This window comes from Danaus plexippus, chromosome 5 (genome assembly GCF_018135715.1).
Source record: "Danaus plexippus chromosome 5, MEX_DaPlex, whole genome shotgun sequence".
Lineage (NCBI taxonomy): Eukaryota > Metazoa > Arthropoda > Insecta > Lepidoptera > Nymphalidae > Danaus > Danaus plexippus.
In genome coordinates, this window is record NC_083539.1 from 3,926,202 (window position 1) to 3,946,642 (window position 20,441).

The window sequence follows — 20,441 nt, forward strand, 5'->3', positions numbered from 1 at the left end:
AAATATCCTTCATTATACTTTATCAAATTGGTCAAAGAAAACTAGTTTACTTTGAGGTTAGTGATATTCTTTTAAACCAATAAACTACTTTAAAAATATCAACAGTCCAAATATTCTTATGCTAATAAAATCAGTTGAGAAATATTTAGTAAGAATAACCTAAAAGTTGATTGAATCGCTTCTATTTAACTGACCTTTAATAAACTGAAAATAATATAGGTTTTAGGTGAATTTCATTTGATTCTGAATTTCATGAGTATAGGCTCAATATTTGCTACTGGAGCGTTTCTATAACCACTGGTAGCTCTTTTATTGCTCTTTTCTAGTTTTATTAAAAGAAATGGCTGGCATAGAAATGAATTGCTATTTGATTGTATCAAAAATAGATGCAATAAAAAGTGATTGCTGCTATCTAGCTTTCATATTTCTCACTTACATGGTCTATACAGTGTTTAGTAAACAATATTATGTACTAGTACAATATACAGTAATAATAAAAACCCTATTATCATCAAATAACGGTACCCAATTTTATTTTTTCGGCCTACTGCGTCTGCAAAACCCTTTTCAACAACTGCCTTCGGGTACCTATAAAAATATGGGTCAACCTAAGTAATTAAACATGGAGCATGTAACATTTTAGAATAGTAAATATTTAAAATTTTATCGTATTATATTACCAATTTATAAACACCCATAAAAATAATTTCGTAAATATGATATTAATAAATATGATGGATTTTGTTATAACTTTAATTCTTTTTTAGTTTTAAATAAGTAAAGAGTTTCTCTGTGTAATTACACTCTTTTACTACACATACGTGAAAAAGAATTGAAACACTGGTTTCGTTAGGTTTGGAAGCAAACATTACTGTAAGGCTTTCGTATTGGAGTATATTTTCTTTAGAGTGAAGATAAAGCACTAAAAAGTGAATTTAAAAATGTGAAAACTTAATGTTTTCTCTTTGTTCCTACGTTAATAACGGTGATAACCCAGTTCGTAAAAATTATACAGTTCAGAATAGCCTTGCTTTTTTTTTATGTTCTTAAGAAAATTTTGACGGCTAGTGTAGGGCCATATGTAGTTTTTATATAATTATTTTTATAATGCTGTAACATTCGAGAATATTACCAGACTCTATGTTAACCAACTTAAAATTTTACTTACTAACCCAACTTTTGATTAAATTTAAGCTTATTTGTAAGTCACTAAGTCGGTCTCTTCAAATATAGAGCACAACTCAATTGTTGATATCTCATTAACCTTAGTATATGTAACATAACTATTTAGCTCATAATATTCGCAATTAGTTTATAATTTCTAATTTAACGAAGCACTTATAAAGTTAGTGCCGTCGTTAAATACCGTTTCGTTGTTAAATAAAATTTTATTTGAAGTTTATTTTTAAATTACATCATAAGCGTTTCTGGTATACCCATAGAAATTAAAATGAATATAAAAGCCGTTGTTTTAATAATAAAATGTTTTTCTAAAATATATTATTTCACGTATCATTGCTTTCACAAAACCTACTTTGCATTATATATATCCATGTATTTTCAATTAAGTGGCCTCTCAGGCTTAAATTATCTTAAATTTATCTATTTACGACAATAAAAACTTTGATTGGAAAAAAAGAGTTTTCAAACTGCATATCTTGGGCTAGTTACAAGTCAATCGATAATAGTTTAACGAAACTGGGGTATTGTAACAATAACAACGTCATTCGATATGATACTAAAGGCGTAGCTAAAAATGTAGCTAAGAAAGACTAATTATGTAATGATATAATTTCAAAAATTGAACTTTATCTGAATGATATAGAAACCATATCAAGGAAATATAGTTGCCGGTATACTTTTTTTATCCTACTTTCGTAACATCTATTTAATTATTTTCAGAATACTTAAGACATAAAAGCAAGAAAAAAAACTATTTTAATTTTAAGAGAACATTGACCTATTTTTATAAAAATTTATCAACACATATTAAGTAACATATTTATAGGCGGTAAAGCCTAGCTGTGACCAAGTTACTACAGTTCGAACATGGGCTGGCTTGATCGGGGAAGTAACACCCTCTCACAAAAGATCGGCGTGTAGTAGTCAGTCCGATGAGTGAGGGAGCCGGTTGGCCTTTCCCTTTTCCTACCCTTTCTTACCCTTTCTCTTATCCTGCCCTTTCCTGTCCGTTTCCCACAATCAAGGTCTTCTAAGCGTGCAATATAACTAATAATTATTCATTTTTTTCATTTTTGGTGTCGGGTTGGAAAATCCTCATGGAGCCCCGCCGCACTCGAGGAAAGGTGAAGGAGACTATCAAACTCTTACTGACTAAAACCCAACCCATGTTCCTCATGTACCCGTGTATCAGAGGGGCCGGTATCGCAGGTATTGACCCACCAGATGGTCAGGGGGACCCCTTCAACCACTTTGCGGCCGTCACCCGGCCACAAGACTCAAATATGAGGCGCGTGCGGAACACACGCCGATACCTCGAAGCCTGTAGCTGTTATCGGACGACAAGATGCCCCGAATCTGCAGTCCACAGGCCGATCCTTACGGTGGCTGGAATTCGGCCACCCTATATCGGCGCCCAATGCACCTGCTTTGGGAGGGGAGATAGGAAGCAGCCTCTCTCTCCCTTTCCGCCAATTCCTTTGCGAGCATCACAGCCTCGCAAAAGGTGACGACGGTACACCACCTTATTCACTCCCTACCATGGCACACACAACAACCGGAAGCGAGAGATTTTCCGTAGCAAGCGACCAAGTTACGGTGCTGCTCGGCTCAAGCTAGGCATTCCACCAATGTTTGCAGCGCCGCATTATTGTGGCAGTCACCACAATGATGGCACTGGGACGTCTGCTTTCGGCCTAGGCGACATAGGCATTTCCTGAAACACCCCTGTCCGGTAACAAGAAATTATGTTGCAGATGTTCATGGGCAACTCTGACTACTCTCCGTCAGGTAGTCCGTCTGCCACCTTTAAAATAAAATAAAACATTGTAAATTTCTTATGATATCATTTTTTCTGAAAAAATAAAGAGCATGAAACAGACAAAAAAGTAACGGTAAGATCAAACGAAAACATTTTATCAACTTTATAACTGTATATATATCCCTCATCATACCATATTACTTAAGCATTAATATAATGAACTCACTAGAAATAGGTTTGTTGTGGATTCGTACGCGGCAGAAGTGGGAGCGAGAAGTATAACGGCAAAAATCTCTTTATAACCTACTAAAAGACTTGGGCCTGCCCAGAACTAAAATCAATTCATTCTCGGAACTTACTTCGAAGGCAGCCCTAGTAGGTTCTTTTCAAATTTGAATAGGTAGAGAGAGGAGCTTGAACGTTAGAGGTGAGCGTTAACGTGTGTTAGATAGGGGCCCCTTAAACCTATACCTGAATCGCAAGCCCCAGGGACTGTTGAAGTCCTCTCCCTGCAAAGCGATGGACCCGGCACCCTTACGGTGAGTTCATTGAATTCTAAGAAGTTTCGTCTCGTCCCTTATTAAAAATTTATATATGACATTTTTATCCAGATCTCGTAGCATTTTTGTAGGCTAAGTCAGGACCATATTTCATAACTATTTTTTACCATTCTTCGCTACCTGTTCAGTAATATGGAAAAAAACAGTTTCAGACTCTAAACCTTTGCATCCTATATCTTGGTCATTGATCCAAAACAGCGATTAAGTTTATATAACAACAGTAGTTAACATTCTGGTTTATTTTTCTCTAGAAAACTCTGAATTTCAAAGAACTGAGACAAAATTGTATAAAATGTGGTGAAATCTATTATTAAGACATAGACGAAAAGACGTCAGAAATAAAAAATCTATTTTTAGGAGGATCATTGGAAATTTAAGAAAGTTAATTTAATGACTCAACATTCCATGAGAAAAATATGATTTTTTGAAAGACAATCAAATTCAAGACACCATTTCTAAGGCAGAAATTATGTAAAATTTTATTGCAAGCATGTACTATGATGCCTCAAGAGGGGTTAAACGCTATACTGATAGAATCTCACTTGGATAAAAGAGATTTTATGGATACCAGAACTCAAATTCAGAAGGGTAACTGAAATTAAGAAAGGTAATATGTATTTGAAATAGATGCTTGTTACTTGGTATTTATTACGTTGTATCTATTCATTATATATATCATACTCCACTGGAACCTGCATGTAAACCAAGTAAGTTCAATACTAAGAGTGATTTTAGCAAAATTTAGCTTAATAAAATTTAAAGTTCCGTATAAAATACTTTTATAATTGTACAGATCATAAGCGTGGAATTATGGAAGAACATTCAAATAACACTTGAACCAATTATACAAATTACATTTACGAATCTTAAAAGAAATAATTCCAGAAAATGTAAAAGAAACAATTATTATCAATCAAGATCACCAAATATTTGCTTTAATCAAAATTTTACCATTACATGAAAAAACTGAATGTGCCACAATAATGGAGCAATATTTCAATGAAAAATTTAAACATAATAAAAAATAAAATAGGCAACGTATTAACGCGCAGCATAATTAATTCAAAATTATTGCTACCAAAATACGTCAATTCGTACGAGAACATTAAAATATATGGTACCGAAACTCATCAACAAATTATCAATATCTTTGAAAAACACGATCACACCCAAGAACTTAAAATTTAATATGAGATAGTACTACCAAGAACTTATGAATTTAAAATCATACCAATACTTCTAAAAATACATTTTTTTCCAAACAACGGATATACACACCCATTCACTTTACTATAGATAATAAAAATAATTAATGTAGCTAAAAATATTACTCGTAATTTAAAATAATAATCATAAAAGAACTAAATGGAACAACCTGTGTACCTTTTACTTCACACATTAATACGCTTTGTTAAGAAATGTAATAATATATACCCACATTAACAATTATAAAAAGTGTTACAATAAAAAATATTTAAGTAAACTTAGTTGATATTGTATTAGGAAAGTAGTTATACATTTTTATAATTAATTTTTTTTGTTTGTCAGTTTATAGTTAAGTAATAGTTTAGTTCTAAGTAATTGTAGTAGATTAAGTTGTCAAATTCAAGACGACACTGGTGCACAGTAAAACTCGAATAAGTTTATGATGGCGCCTTTAATAACGTGTTATTATTGTTAATATGTATTCGTTTCAAAATAAATAAATAAATATTTCATGGAACCTATAAATAATAAAAAAAGCTACACCTTTGCTTATCTGCAATTCCTTGACTGTTTTAACTAAACAATTATTTACTCCCGTCATTGGGACCCCGTTGAGCTGTTATGTTCGGTTCTAAACAACTCGACTTAAAAGTCAATTTCTTACAGTCAGACTCAGGTTTCTTTCTTTGGTGGAAGATTCAAAGTAAACGAATTTATCTCTGGGACTAATAATAAAATCATCGAATGCAGAAAACAAAATTATTTTGAAGCTGATTGTCATCGTTCCTCCATAAATATGAATAATGATATATTTTTTCTATTATTGCTTAATATAGTGTACACCAAAATTTATTATAACAACTGTAACAAATAATATTAACTAATTTAATTAAAACTTTTCTGTTCACGCTTTATTTTTTTCGCTCTATTTTAATACAGTATTTATAAATGTAACTGTAGCCCATGAACATAAATAAAAAAAAACACTGATGGCTGTTGTACAACGACTAAATTTGATTTACGTTTCATTTATGATATTGTACACTTTTATTATAAAATATTTTAAACAACCTACTTTCGGTAAACCTGATTTAAATCGCAAGTAGAGTACCTATCGCTTGTCGTTTAGTAATGGAGTAGGGTCTTGGGGACCCAAATCTAAAAAGGGGGCAAAGACGAACCTGGGTTTGGTTATATATTAAAAGTTTTAGTAGTGTTACTTTGACTATAATACAAGTTTAAGTTAGTCTTCAAAGCCCACATACCACTTTTGGTTAGCTGAATAACAATATAGCTAATTTTGAAAATAATACTATTACTATAGTTTTTTATACAAATTTTACCTTATAAAGCAAAAAAGAATCGTCCAAACAAGTTCAAATAACTTTTAGGGTTAAAATAATTTTTTCGTATTATAAAAATCAATTGATTATTTCCATTAAAAGTTACGGTTTTCAAAGCGTAAAGTAAGTGCCATTTGTATAAACTATACTAATATCATACAATAAATTCTTAATGGATTCCTGATATTCACATTCATTGTTGACGTTGAAAGTATAAACTTTTAGTTTAATATGATACTAATAGGTTTCCAGTTGACAGTTCGAATTTGAAAGTAATTAATACTAAACAGAACAAACCACTTCGTTAGTTGTTACCATACAGTAGAATATTCTCTCCTGCCTAAGAAATTTGGAGTACACAACGTGTCATGCGTGCCTGCCTTTTATTATTCCCATCGAAAGTGCCATAATTAAATCAAGTATTATAATTTGCAATTTTTTTTCTAACCACAAGTAAGATTCCTCATATTGTAGCAAAAGTCTGTTGCATAGCTTCGTTACTCGTGTTGGCGTACAACAAATGTAAAACATAGGGCTTATTTTTTTTTTGTTTTTTTATTAAGATATCCTCTTTTTATATGTAGCTTTCAAAACCATCTGTTGACATCATTAATGTGATGTATGTTAATAGAATATATTTAGGTATCAAGTATTTATTTTATCGTTCTTAACACGAAACTCACCTAATTCCTAATTATTCGTTATTTTATTTTGCATAATATTACGGTACCTTTAGTTTTATTCATAGTTAGGTTTAAATTTGCGTTGTATTATTACTAACAAAAAATATTTGAAATAAAAGGCATAACTTAAGCCCTAATGAATGCCATCTAAAGAATGTAAAAGAAAAAAAATAAATTAAAATTACATCTACAATTTATCATATAATTAAGTGAACCCTAATCACAGTCTCTATATTACTCTAGTTGAAACTATTTTTTTCTTTCTTCTCATTTCATTTAACACTTTTCACCTCACTTTCATTATTAAAAAATAAAATATTACAGAATCTTTTAAATGAATAAAACTCGCTAAAATCTTAGATCTTATTTCTGAATCTATTGTAAATTTCGCACTGTTGTATGTATTTATAGATATTATAAATATTTTTAACTAATTGTAGGTTTACCAATGCTCACAATTTACAACTTTTACATCGTCTTTGTGGCACGTGTATCACTCCGCATATAAAACATTGTCAATTAAAATAGCGGAAGTAATTCCAGAAGTTTGAATTAAAAATTAAAATGAATACTTTCAAAACAAGCATAAAAGTTATAAAACTCTACTGAATGAAAGCGAATTCAAAAGTATGGAAATAAGATTGAATGAAAAGGTGCAGTCGGAAGCATTCATATATGAAGTGAGCAAGTAAAACATTTTGTTGTAGCAACATTTCGGTTTCAAATTACATAATAATATGCATAACTAAATTATGCATATTGTTGTTAAAAAAACTCACTTTTATTATTTTTCCAAAAAAAAAACGTTACCAAGGAAAATATAATAATACATAAATCCACAATCACTGTATAAGCATCTGTTTGCGATTCTTAATATTTGTCACCTACATGTAATCCTTTATATCCTTTATGAGGAAGTCTATTTTGAGTGTCTAATAATCTGCCTTAAAACTTTTCAGATCGTAAAGTAAAATGATAAGCTTTTGACTTGTAATGACTGCAATCTGCAACATGTGAATAGACACGCCACCAACGCATTAGCCTGAATTAAATATCTCAGTTAAAGCCGGTTATTACTATTACATGGCATGTTCATGATATATTTAGTAATATCAACATAGCACGAGCTTTATCCAGAGCTAATAAATAAAATTAAACAAAATAATAATAATTTATAAATTTTGGAGTTATTTAAATGAATTAAAAACTCTTTTCTAACTGCTCTTTTCCATATATAGCTTTATAAGACATAAAAAATATTGGATTTTGTAAAATCAACGAATGAATAGTGCTTGACTACCATTTCACGTAATGATCAACGGAAATGAAACCGTAGATGGTAAATGAACTATCTATGTAAAATCCTATTCAGTATAGCATTGAAGATATAAGAATGTATATATAAATCAAATGATGTAGAATATCTTATTTTGTTAACCAATTAAATGTAAATATATGTCGAATTCGCAAACAGCAAGCAAACTAAGCGGACCGAGAGTTTTAATGAAAGCTGAAACCTCGGACCGTTGGGTTGCGATTCCCGTAGGATCAACTCATTTGGACGTGGGTCAAATTTACACGAGCCAATCTTACACAAGCACGCACCTACAATATTGTGAGAATGCTAGTATATTGCTTTAATTTCGACAAGACTACTAATAAACGGAGAAAGTAACTTCCAATAAGACAATACTGGACTGGACATATTAATGTCCCCAAACCTAATAATAAATCTGGACCCTTACTCAAATTACACGATATTGCATTAGATTCACAGATGTTGTCAAGGCGTTGAAAGATTTACAACTACAAGTATTCGCCTGTACCAATTATCTATATTTAAATATCAATATTACGCAAACTAAGATAATATTTACTATTTTCCTTCTAGAACCACTTCTAAAAAGATATTGTAGTAAAGTCGTATACTATATCATACATACCAGAACATTACAATGACAGCTCATGGAAATTACTTATTCATTTTATTAATTATTCATTTTAAATTATCTATTTGAATTTAAATTATCTATTTTAGAGAAATTTAGATGTTAAACCTCTCGCTCTCATTTCTACCGCGTATAAATTTAATAAGAACCAATTCTTAGTGAGGTCATTAGTGAGCTCGTGGTACTTATTGACCTTAATGGCATGGTCTTTTGGGGATGTCGATTTCCCAAAAAACCGTAACCTTTTTTTTTTTTTGATGACGCAGGGAAACTCTTTTTACGAGCCGTCTCACCGGCCTTGGTGGGCCGGAGAGGATGTGTGACACTCGACCTGGGCAGGTCCCTACTCACTAAAACCACTGCGAAACCTCCTCTAACCGTAACCTCCATTAACACAAAGCGCTTTCAAATTCGCGAATATAGAAATAGGTCTGGTCTAGAAGCCAACGAACAAATATCGTCTTGTATTTTTTATCGTTTCACATACATATCCATCATTACAGTCCAATCCGGAGCCGCTTTAAGGATAGAGTTAGGCTGAACGTTTTATTTCTTACCCCTAGTGGCTTTTGCCACAAAGCTTTTTGATCGTTTGTTACCTTACATCCCAAAACTATTGTGATCCCTGAATAAAGCTAACGAATCAGCCAATAGCGCGAGCCCGATCTTCAACTTCAACACTTTTACAACGCTTGTATCTAATTTTGACAGAAGAGTTTTATAAACATATTTTTTTTATTTTAAAGACGTCAAACGAGAAGACGGCCTACCTGATAGAAGTCGCCGTCGCCCATGAACATCTGCAACATAAGGGATGTTGCTTATTACCGACTTTAATAATGGGAGAGGGACAGGAAGGGGCAGGAAAAAGGAAAGGCCAACCGTTGGTGATCGGTTGCTTATCTACCTCGATAAGATCGTTTAAAAAGCTATCTACTATTCCTTTTAGGGATAAGTAGAGCTATATAGAAGATTTGTACTAGTGAATTTATTAAAAAACAATGTCTGGTTCTTGAAATTATTTTTATCAATAACGTGAAATAGTTAGGAAAGCTAGTGTATTTATCAATACACTCTTTTACCAATGTTAAGTAACTATTCGATAAATAATATGTACATATGTACCTTCATATAAATGGTTTAATAATAATTATTATTCTGCTATATAAATAATATACTTTATTGTAATAATTATATGCGTCCTAATTTCAAACTTGAGTCTATTATGAAATCTGTGTATTTGCAGTGTGATGAATGATGGTGTGTTCATTGTAAGCTCTATTAATAGATGATCTACAATTCTAGTATATATTATAGTGGCTTATATGACTTATTTTAATAAAAATTATTTTTTTCTAAAGGAACCTAGTTTTCATGTGCCTTTTTTTGTTAATTTGATATTCTTTTTATTTATAGTTTAATAACTTTATTTTTTATATTATATATACATATATTAAATAATATAATTAGAGTTTGACTTCTGGAATTCCTTTGAATTATAAATAGAGACATCATTTTAAAGTATTTAATTAATTAAAATATTATTTAGACTAGATTTAGCTATAGTAGTGAACATAGTAAACTATAACCGCAGATTTTAAAACCTTTTTTTTATTTCAAAGCCCTTGAAATACATTAGTAAAACTCAATTGCTTTAAGCTTACTAAGAAAATAATACACACAGTATGTAACATATTTTCACGTGTTATTTATTTAAAAGATCCTAACTGATAAATGATTTAAAAAATATATAAAATATACATTTATATCAACAGCTGGTACACCCGTCAATTAATAGTAACGGGGTGAATTACAAGAACTATGGCATTTCATCGTTCAATCGGAGGTCGTTGTATGGAATCTTTTCATTTAAATGTTTGTATTAGATCACAAAAATATCACATAAATTTAAACTTACCGTTATTAGCTCCAATTGAAAATCTATACACATAATAAGTGCTCAATAGAACTTAAAAACTTGAAAAACTGGTCAATGCTAGATTCAAAATCAATTGCATTAATCCGTCCCGTGCTGAATATTTCTATGCTTCTAACGTCGCCTATAAATAGCGATTTCTCGTTCACTTTTTTTGAAGTGTAATAGATTCGGCATTCGAGATATTTATTTCTGAAAACCTTGTAATCTTAAACTAAATAGCTCCATATTTATTTGGTTATTTGTTCAAATTATCTGTATCTGAATATTTTTTATATTTCATTCAGGAAACAAAAACAGAACGTTCTAATCATAACAACTTAGTTTAGTTTGTTGTTTACGAATTGTTTTTTTATTTAATAATAATTCCAAACAATAATAATATATGTTAAGAATATCATTTTTATTTCCTTATTTATTGAACACCGATACTTATCTTTATCTCATCTTCATCTTAATTAAAACTTTCTTAATAATAAAAATAATAGAAAAAATCTGTTGACACATTGTACATGGCTACTTATTACACATTTTAAAGGTTTTCATATTATTTCTTACACTAAGATATTTTATTAAACTTTAACATACTATCTATCAGTTTCAAAGTATAATAAAGATGTAAAATAAAACTGAATCATCTTAATAATAATATCTCCCAAAATATTTTTATTTTATGATAAAAAGCCCTCATGAATATCCTATTACTTGTGGGTATTATTTTACTTTGGTAAGTTGAACATGAAACTTACCCGGCCAAATATTCTTCTTTTAATGAAATTGATAATATTTTCATTTAATACTGAAGCTACAAATTTTACATTATATTAAATGCTATCCGTTGCTAGCATTTTCATCAGAAAAATAAGTTTCATGACATAATACGATTATAAACTAATATTTACTTTAGCATTTTTTTTTAATTTATTGAAAATTAAGCTGAACATAGGATAATATTTTTCAAAGTAATATATTCGTATTTATATGCTTTTTTATAGGATCTGGATATAATTTTGCATGTTATTGAAACAGGTCGAATATTTATTTAAATCAATTGCTCGATTGCTAGGAGACGAGAGAGTTTACCTATATTGTCAAACAGGATATTAAAAAGTATATCTAGCACTTTCAATTAACCCGTGAAATCTAAACTGGGATTCTCTTTTCCACAAAAAACGGTCAATATACATTTTTTTTAATTTTAAGAGGAAGTATGTTTTGTTAATGTAGTATGGACATTATTAGATTATTACCTCTTTCCGTCCTAGATTTTACCGTCATCTGTGAGAATTTGATTAAATTCATGGTTATATAATATTTTCAACATCAACATGGATGTGAACGGTCGTCTCTTAAAATTTTTTCATGTTTATTATCTCATAAGACTTATTGATACTCCAAACGACTTTTCCGATTTCTTTATAGAATTTTCCTCCCAGTATTTACAATTTCTATTTAAAAATTAATTACATTTACAGTGGACCTACAAAACTAGAAATATTGTATTGATTGGAATTAGAAATGTTTTGAAAAGTAACAGAGATACCTTACCGACATTAGTAAATTATTCTTATAGAAGGAAACCTACTGGGAATCGTACATTTGTAAGTCCATATATGAATAAAAACTCTCAATTACGGGTGGGCCTCAAAATAGCAACAAGAATCCTTAAAATGAAGATTGTAAGATTTTTGTTATTTCGTTTATGCTAAGCGTGGTTTAACAATATAGTGTGAACTCTGTAGAATGTGTGCAAAACTGGTTTGTAAGGGACTCATGAGGCACTTCGGCAATATGTAAATGAGTCAGTGGTTACCTCTAATACTAGAGGTGCTGGATGAAAAACATCTGGCGACCGAAGTCATACCGGTCTGCATACTACCGAAAATATAAGTCAATGATTAAAATAGAACAAATTAAATTCATAGCACCACTCACATTAATAAACAAATTAATCTCGACTCAGATGTGCCGGAATCCAGTTATTGGATGAATCTCGACATTTAGCTTTGAGTTAAAATTAAAATCTAAGTTTATATAATTAGATTAAGTATTACAATCTTCAAATTTGCCTATTTCAAGACATAAAATATAAGGGTCTTACTTAGACCTAAACTTAACGGTGACAAATCATTGCAAACGTCCCCAGATAGTCCTTTGAGTTGGAATGTGACATAAACAGGAGGTTAAGTAGAGTTGACAGACAATCAGTCTGACTGATTAATAATATTATTACTAGTGCATTTTCTCGTCCTCACGATTTTTTGGTTAATATTTGAAAAATTGCAGGGAATATTGATGCCAATCTTGATTCTATTAATTTTCTGTTGTGGCATATGGCTATGGAATGTAAAAGTAATAGCTATATAATGTTAAACCTTTCTACAATTGTATTGAAAATTATTTAAATTTTGTTATACTTAAAATTTTTCTTACATTTTTTCAAAATTCCTATTTTTATAATTACTTTTATACCTTTAAAATTTATACCAACAAGATTATAACAAAAGAATATTTGTTTTCTAATTTTGTAACAAAATATATTTAGGTAAAATGGTTTAAATCGTGGTCAGCAAAATGTAAGGTCCTGTTTATACAAGGGATGTCATAACTTGGAGTCATCAAATTCATTTAAACGAATTCACGGTTAAAGCAAAGATATGAAAAAAATTTCATCTTTAAATTTGTTTACTTTTTGTGCTTGCTTCAAAATAAATATATCAAAAAATTTTACCCTTGACTAATAAGTATACAAAATAGTATTTGCCACTGTTTTGTTTCTAGAGCCGTTTACCTTTTATCTTTTCTTTCACTAATCTTCTAATGTTGGGATCCTTTCGTGGATCTAATTGTATTAACATAGTTGATTACGTAAGAGAAAGGCGAGATAATCAAGTCGGTTTACAACTGAAATAACCTTTTCCTTTATTCGCTTTAAAACAAATTCCATCTATCTGAATACTTACCACGGTTTAAGCTAATTGAATTCAGTAAAACATGTTTTTATTTTTACGCCATTACTGTACTTCTGGTTATAAAAATGTTTAAAAATAGATTCGGAAACTTACATAACATTTTTATAGCGAAAAATACGAATGATAAAATAGATCAATCGTGAAATTGGTTTTTATTTGCATATCAGGGCAAAACAATACATCACCTTGTTACGTAGTTAGCTGAGAGTTTCAATCAAGTAGAATAATTAAATGCAAACAAAATGACGTGTCCGCTGGCGATTGAGATAGTTCATTTTTATTTCGGCTTCGTAATCAAATATTTTATACTAGAAAAAACAAACGTGTAAAAGTATTTAATGATTTTATAAATTTCAAACAAATACAGAGGTATTTCATAGACCAACATTAAATATATTTTTTAAATTAATATTAAAACACATTATTCAATTTTGATTTTCAGTAGTAATTTTTTTTTACTGTATATATATATATTATTCAAACCAAAAGTTAAAAGCTATATATTTAATTAAAGCTAAACGAAGAAATAGAAAATTTTAAACAAATTTAAACGATGAATACTAAAAAAATGAAGATCAAATTCTCTATCTTTAAGCAAGATTAATGGTTACACGAAATGCATAGCCATTACAGGAAAGCACGCTTTAGATGCACTATCTTGATATTGGTTTACAGCCGTACGCTTCCTAAATTCTATTACATTAGAACTGATATCAAGTATCAGTTATAGTTTGAAAGCACTGAAACTTTGTATAGGTAAATTATAACGGACATAATCTATTACCTAAATGTTTTAAGAAACATTTATATTTCTTTTTTGTGAATTGTAACTTTAAATAAATTATTATTGATATTAAAAAATGCAAATTTCTTTAACATTTTTAATTATATTTCATATTTATCATACGTAAATTTCTTTATTAGTATTTGTATTCAATGAAATTAGACCCGATAGACAAACAATTTATTCCTTATAGGTCGATAAAATAATTTTGTACGGACCATGGTTTAATATTTAAGGGTTTTTTAAAATCAATCTCTATACGAGGTACCCAGCTATTTATCTGATCACTCATTAGACGTCATAATCAAGATGTTTGCAAGAAAATTTATATCACAAAAAGGTGATATTTAATTTTCATCAGTACAGCTGTAAATAAACTAATGTTTCGTCTGAAGAACCGTAATAGCTGCATAAAACCAAGCACTAGATTTACTTCACGAACGTTTAAAATTAGCTTTATATTCCGGACACTTGCATGTGTGAAAAGCCTGAGTATTTTCATATTTTATATTAAGATATAACCCTATCAGTATAATAAGCTAATACTACGAGTATATATGTTAATACTTATGTCTTCCAGACAGATTTTCTTATTAGCTAAAACGCCACAGTGTAAACCTTTAGTTATAATATGAACGAGTATCTTGTTCTTTTGCAAAAGCTACTGCTCATTATGAGCCAACTCTCGCGAGGATATTCAGAATTTAACCGAGTTTAAGAGCGCTATGAAATTTAAACTGAAACTTCAACTAAGTCGAAACGAGCGATGCGTAAACATTTTGGCTGTTCCGCTTTTTCCGAGGCTTATATTTAAACATTCGAGAGATGTTTTATTTAAAGAGCGTATTATTTTTAAATTTTTATCTATTTACAAAAAAAAAAAAACAACAAATATTTACTTATTTCATTCTTTTAAAAGAAATACTTTTCTTATACCTTTAAAGGCAAACGCCAATATAATTATTGAATATTACAGAAGTAAAGTTTGTAATAAATTATAAGAAATCACATTAAAACATTGTTGTGTTCATATTAACACATATTTAGGATTTCATTCCCTGTCTCGAGTTGTTGAATATATACATATGTATATATATAATTTCTTAAAAAATTCTCATATGTACGAAAATTAGATTTCTATATTGGAAAAACGTTTTTACTAATTTAATATTAATGTTGGCACCTTTACAAGATAGGAATTGTGTTTAAGATTTTCGCAAAAAACCCAATTTAATTCACCTCCATCCCTTTATGACGGGTAAATATATAGAATGCATTTTTCATGCAATCGAGTTAGGGCACGACAGTTAATGTTGTGTATTAATTTTAATTCACATTAATGTATTTTCATTTAAAAGCGTATACAGATGTTTAGTTTTTGCAACCATTATGTAGCTTGATGTATTAGCAAAAGGACGCAGTGATAAGGAAACCGCCCTAGGCTCGTGGGGTTGCGGACAAAGGGCTTAGTTTGTTACCAATGGAACACAAAAGACAACCCTCACTAAACAAACATGTTACTTTACAAATTAAATGTATTTTTCGTAACAGAAAACTGAAACTCGGTGTTACAGTGAATATTGCTAAAGGCGTTATTTGTTATGATATTTTTATATTATTCATCATTTACTATTACATTTCAGATTTTTGACGTTTATATTTTTATTGAAATAAAACACCCTTATATATATATAGAGTATCTAGTACTCGTATAACAAAAAGTACTGTAATAACTGTTAATATAATATTGCTCTGAATAATAACATTGTAATGAATGACTAATACCACCTCATTATAAAAATTAATATCCACATTTGAAAAAAAAATACTCGAAGATAAAACTCAAAGAAAAAAAAAGAAGAAATTTTCTTGCACATATTAATGTAATATAACTATAAACGAGAATGGTTAACTAAACTGAAAAGTTTTAGCTACACTAAGCGTTTTCGAAGTTTTCAATATTCAGATTTTTATAACATTTTATAAACCACTTCGAACTTCTAATAAAGTTTTTATATTATATGTACATATGATGGATTATAAAACATATTATTATTGAGAAGGTTACACTTATTATAGCTAGATAAACATTTCAGATACATTTAAAATATTAGAAAATTTTTAGAAATCTAATAGACAATTTTTTGAATTTTTTGGAAACAAGTAAAACTTTTTCTATCATTACATTTAATTGTATTTAAATTAGAACATTTTTTTTTAATTTAATCTGGCGTATCACTCTATAATAATTGTTATATATGTCACTTTATTGATATAATAATTTGCATTTGCATAAATACTTACGAATGTCTGAGTCGCATAATTTGTGAACAGGTGCCTTATTGAATCACTTCAAGTGTGAGTTTAGTTTGAAATGTTACCTAAAAACCTAAAAAAAATATATATTTGAATAAGGTTTTTCCCTGTTTATTGTTTGTTAAGATTTAATGTGATAGATAACCTTAACTCATTTTAAATTGATAGACTTACTTAACATTTGGTGCAGGCTTTTAGTTTGAGAGCAACGTAGTTTCTTTTGATATGAATATAATTGTAATCATATATGATAGCCCCCGCTAGTTACAGGATAACATAAAAAAAATCCTGACGAGGACCGTAGAAGTACCAGATCTCAATCTTTAATTAGTTTTCTAAATTAAATGTCAGTCTTCTCAATAAATACGTCGCAACACTAACATAGTACATGACAACAAATTATTAATGATATAGTTTTGCAATTTTAAAGTGATTTTTAATTTTTTATATAGATTTATATATATATATATATATATATATATATATATATATATAATATATATATAACGAATGTTGTCTTTAAAATAAGTGAAACTAAAGCAAATAGAAAGTGATGTACATAAGTTAATTCAATGAAATAAATATTAATAGCTCTGAATACAATGGAAAGACTTTATAGATATTTTATCTCTGATTAATACTAAACATTATAGACGTGTGATGACTGTTTACCAGTAAATACATAGTTTTATCATGTATACCATTTAAATCGTTCATTTTATAGTTATGTAACTTTATTTGGGGTCAGAACAATGTTTGCTTCTGATTCATGGCCATAAGCTGCACCATCAGATTTTACGAGCGTCTTAGATATTAATTTGTCTCTGTATTTTTTACTCTATTATCATATATACTTAGAACATTCTAATTTAGACATCTAAATCATGACGATTTTTAGTACACTATTAAAGGATTTTATATTCTATATTGAACCTAAAATTATAAAAATAATACTATTAATTTCTTTCCTAAATATCAGATTTGACTATTTTATCAGATGATTTAAGGAGGAAAATTTTAAATTCACTATCATTCCATGGTACCCGTTTCAAAATACACCATCTGCCAACAAACAAACGAACGTTGCTTTAGATGTCAAGAAACTTTAATACAACCCTAAAGTTGTACTCTAGGAATATTAATAATAATGGTCTGGCCTTTATGAATAGCGTCAAGGAACATACTTTACCGCAAAATACACATCCAATTTGTCTATCAATATTTCATATATTTATATTGTCACTGATTTTTTAACATGTATAAAGTAGTAGAAAAACATTCGAATAATAAAAAAGCGGATGACGATAATCATTGCTGAAATATCAAATAAAATAGGAAGAGAAAACGCCAGACAGATATATTCCACTTGACAGTTAGAGGTTACTGTCGCCTTACATACAGATTGAAATTTTGGATATGTTGTTGTACTAGAAATTAATGATATTTAGGAAACAGGGGGAGCGACTATGGAGAGAAAGTAGGGGAAAACAAAGAGGGACTCCAGACTTCCGGTATTGTTATTTATTGAAAGCAATAGATTAGATTAGTTATAGATTGATAAAAATCTTACAATTATCAATGATTCTCAGAGTAACACAAATTCTATCCCATCCAGCAAATATAATATGGTACTACATCTTCTAAATAATTAAGAATTAAATTCATATACATTTTTATTGCTATGTATTTAACGTGTAAGCATGACAATATCTGATCACTTACCAGTAAACATTTTCATCAGCTGGTAAGTATATGTGGAACGATGTATTATCATTTTGTTCAATGTTTGTACTAATAAAAATTGTAAATTTTTACCTATTCGAGATATGAATAGAAAAATGTAAATTAAATGTAATAAAAGTCTTCGAAAAAGAAAATATAAAAAGATATATGGATGAAAACTGTTTTGATATGGGCTATTACATGATACATAAAGCTGTAAAAAAGATTATATCATATTATAAAATTCTTTTAACTCATACGTTGTCATTAAATAAACACGAAAATAAATAGTGATATTATTTAAAGATGGAACTAGAAATGTGTAAAGTGTGATAAAATAAATAAAATAAAAAAGCCTTTTATTTCTTACGAAGAAATAATATGTACAAAAATTTTAACTTATTTCTAGTTTTGAATGATCTATCGGGAAAAAAATTGTTAACATTTTACATGCATTTTGATATTTTTATATGTGTAAGAACCCCTCGTTCTCGAAGGTGAAGACCTCGTCTAGAGAATTCCATGCGTCCCGGTCTTTCGCAGTCTCCATCCAATGTTTGCTAGCCGTTCGTACGATATCGTCCGTCCAGCGGGCGGGTGGTCTACCTTTCTTTCTAGTTCCTGATGGACGTCTCCAAGATGTTACTCTGGCGGTCCACCTCTTATCTGTTAGTTTCGCAATATGTCCAGCCCAGCGCCACTTCAGCTTTTTACAATAAATCAGAGCGTCTGTAACCTTCGTCTTCTTTCGAATGATGGTATGGGATATTTTCAGAATTTTTTCTAATTTTCAACATACTCTTTTCCATTCCTCTTTGACACGTCCTGATTTTTGCTTGAGCTTGTTGTGTATACTTCCACGTTTGGCTAGCATAGGTTAATGACGGCAGTATGCAGGTATTCAAAACTGTTTGCTTAATTTTTATTGGCATGTCACTTTTCATGATTTCTTCTAACTCCAATATTTTTTCCAAGCATTTGAGACTCTTCTTTCTATTTCTTGTTTATTTCTATGCTTCTCAAACGATAATTGTTTTCCCAAATATTTTTTTTATTTTTAAGTGCTTCGTTTTGTTCCAGAAGGTGACAATGGGTTGATAGTGTTTTACATTTATAAGTTGCCACATAAAGGTATTTGTTCTGTAGAGAGTTGCGGTCTACGTCTCCCACGGGGACCGGCCGTGTTGAGAGAGGTGGTGAGAGAGAGTCGTAACTTAGTTTTTTGAGGTTTCTTCATAATCTTGACTTGTAGCGACTTTAGAAGCAAGGGTAAGCTGAGAAGGACGTAAGAAGTTCATTATATTTTACGATTTATTTCTCTTGGGTAATTGCTTCAGCTGCTCTAAATTTTTATCATTCGTTTTTTCTTCAGGAGACTCCAAAAAAAATCTTTTACTTTTACTTGACGTGGGCTAGCTGGGTTCGCCAGATACTTTACTTGCAGTTTTTCTGGATATATAATTTTGTAAAGTGTAAAGGTTTAATCAGTTAAAGATAATAATTAATCAAAATGTTACAATGATTTTTCAGTTTTATGAAACGAGATATAAATATTAATAATTTTTCAATTATATGTATTGTTTTTTTTTAATTTAAAAGTTGGCAAATGAGCAGACTGCCTACTTGAGGGGCAATAGTCACCGTCGCTCATGTACATCCGCAACATCGCTGTTACGGATGCGTTGCCAACCTGGGTTGTTGAGGAAAAGGGAGGGGTGGGAATAAGGAAATGACAGGAAAGAGTGGGCTCAGGGAAAGGGCAACCAGCACCCTCACTCATCGAAAGAAAAGCAGTCATTAATGACTACTTCACGCTGATCTTCTGTGAGAGGGTGGTACTTCCCCGGTCGAGCCAGCCCATGTTTAAGCTGTAGTTATTTGACCGTATCTAAGCTCTACCACCTATAGAATTGTATACTATTATTAGTATCTTTTTCTTAATTCATTAAATCCTGAAATATCACTTTTCAGATTTTTATTGTGAAAGAAAGAAAAAATGCTAATATGAAAAAATTAAAAGCAATACATT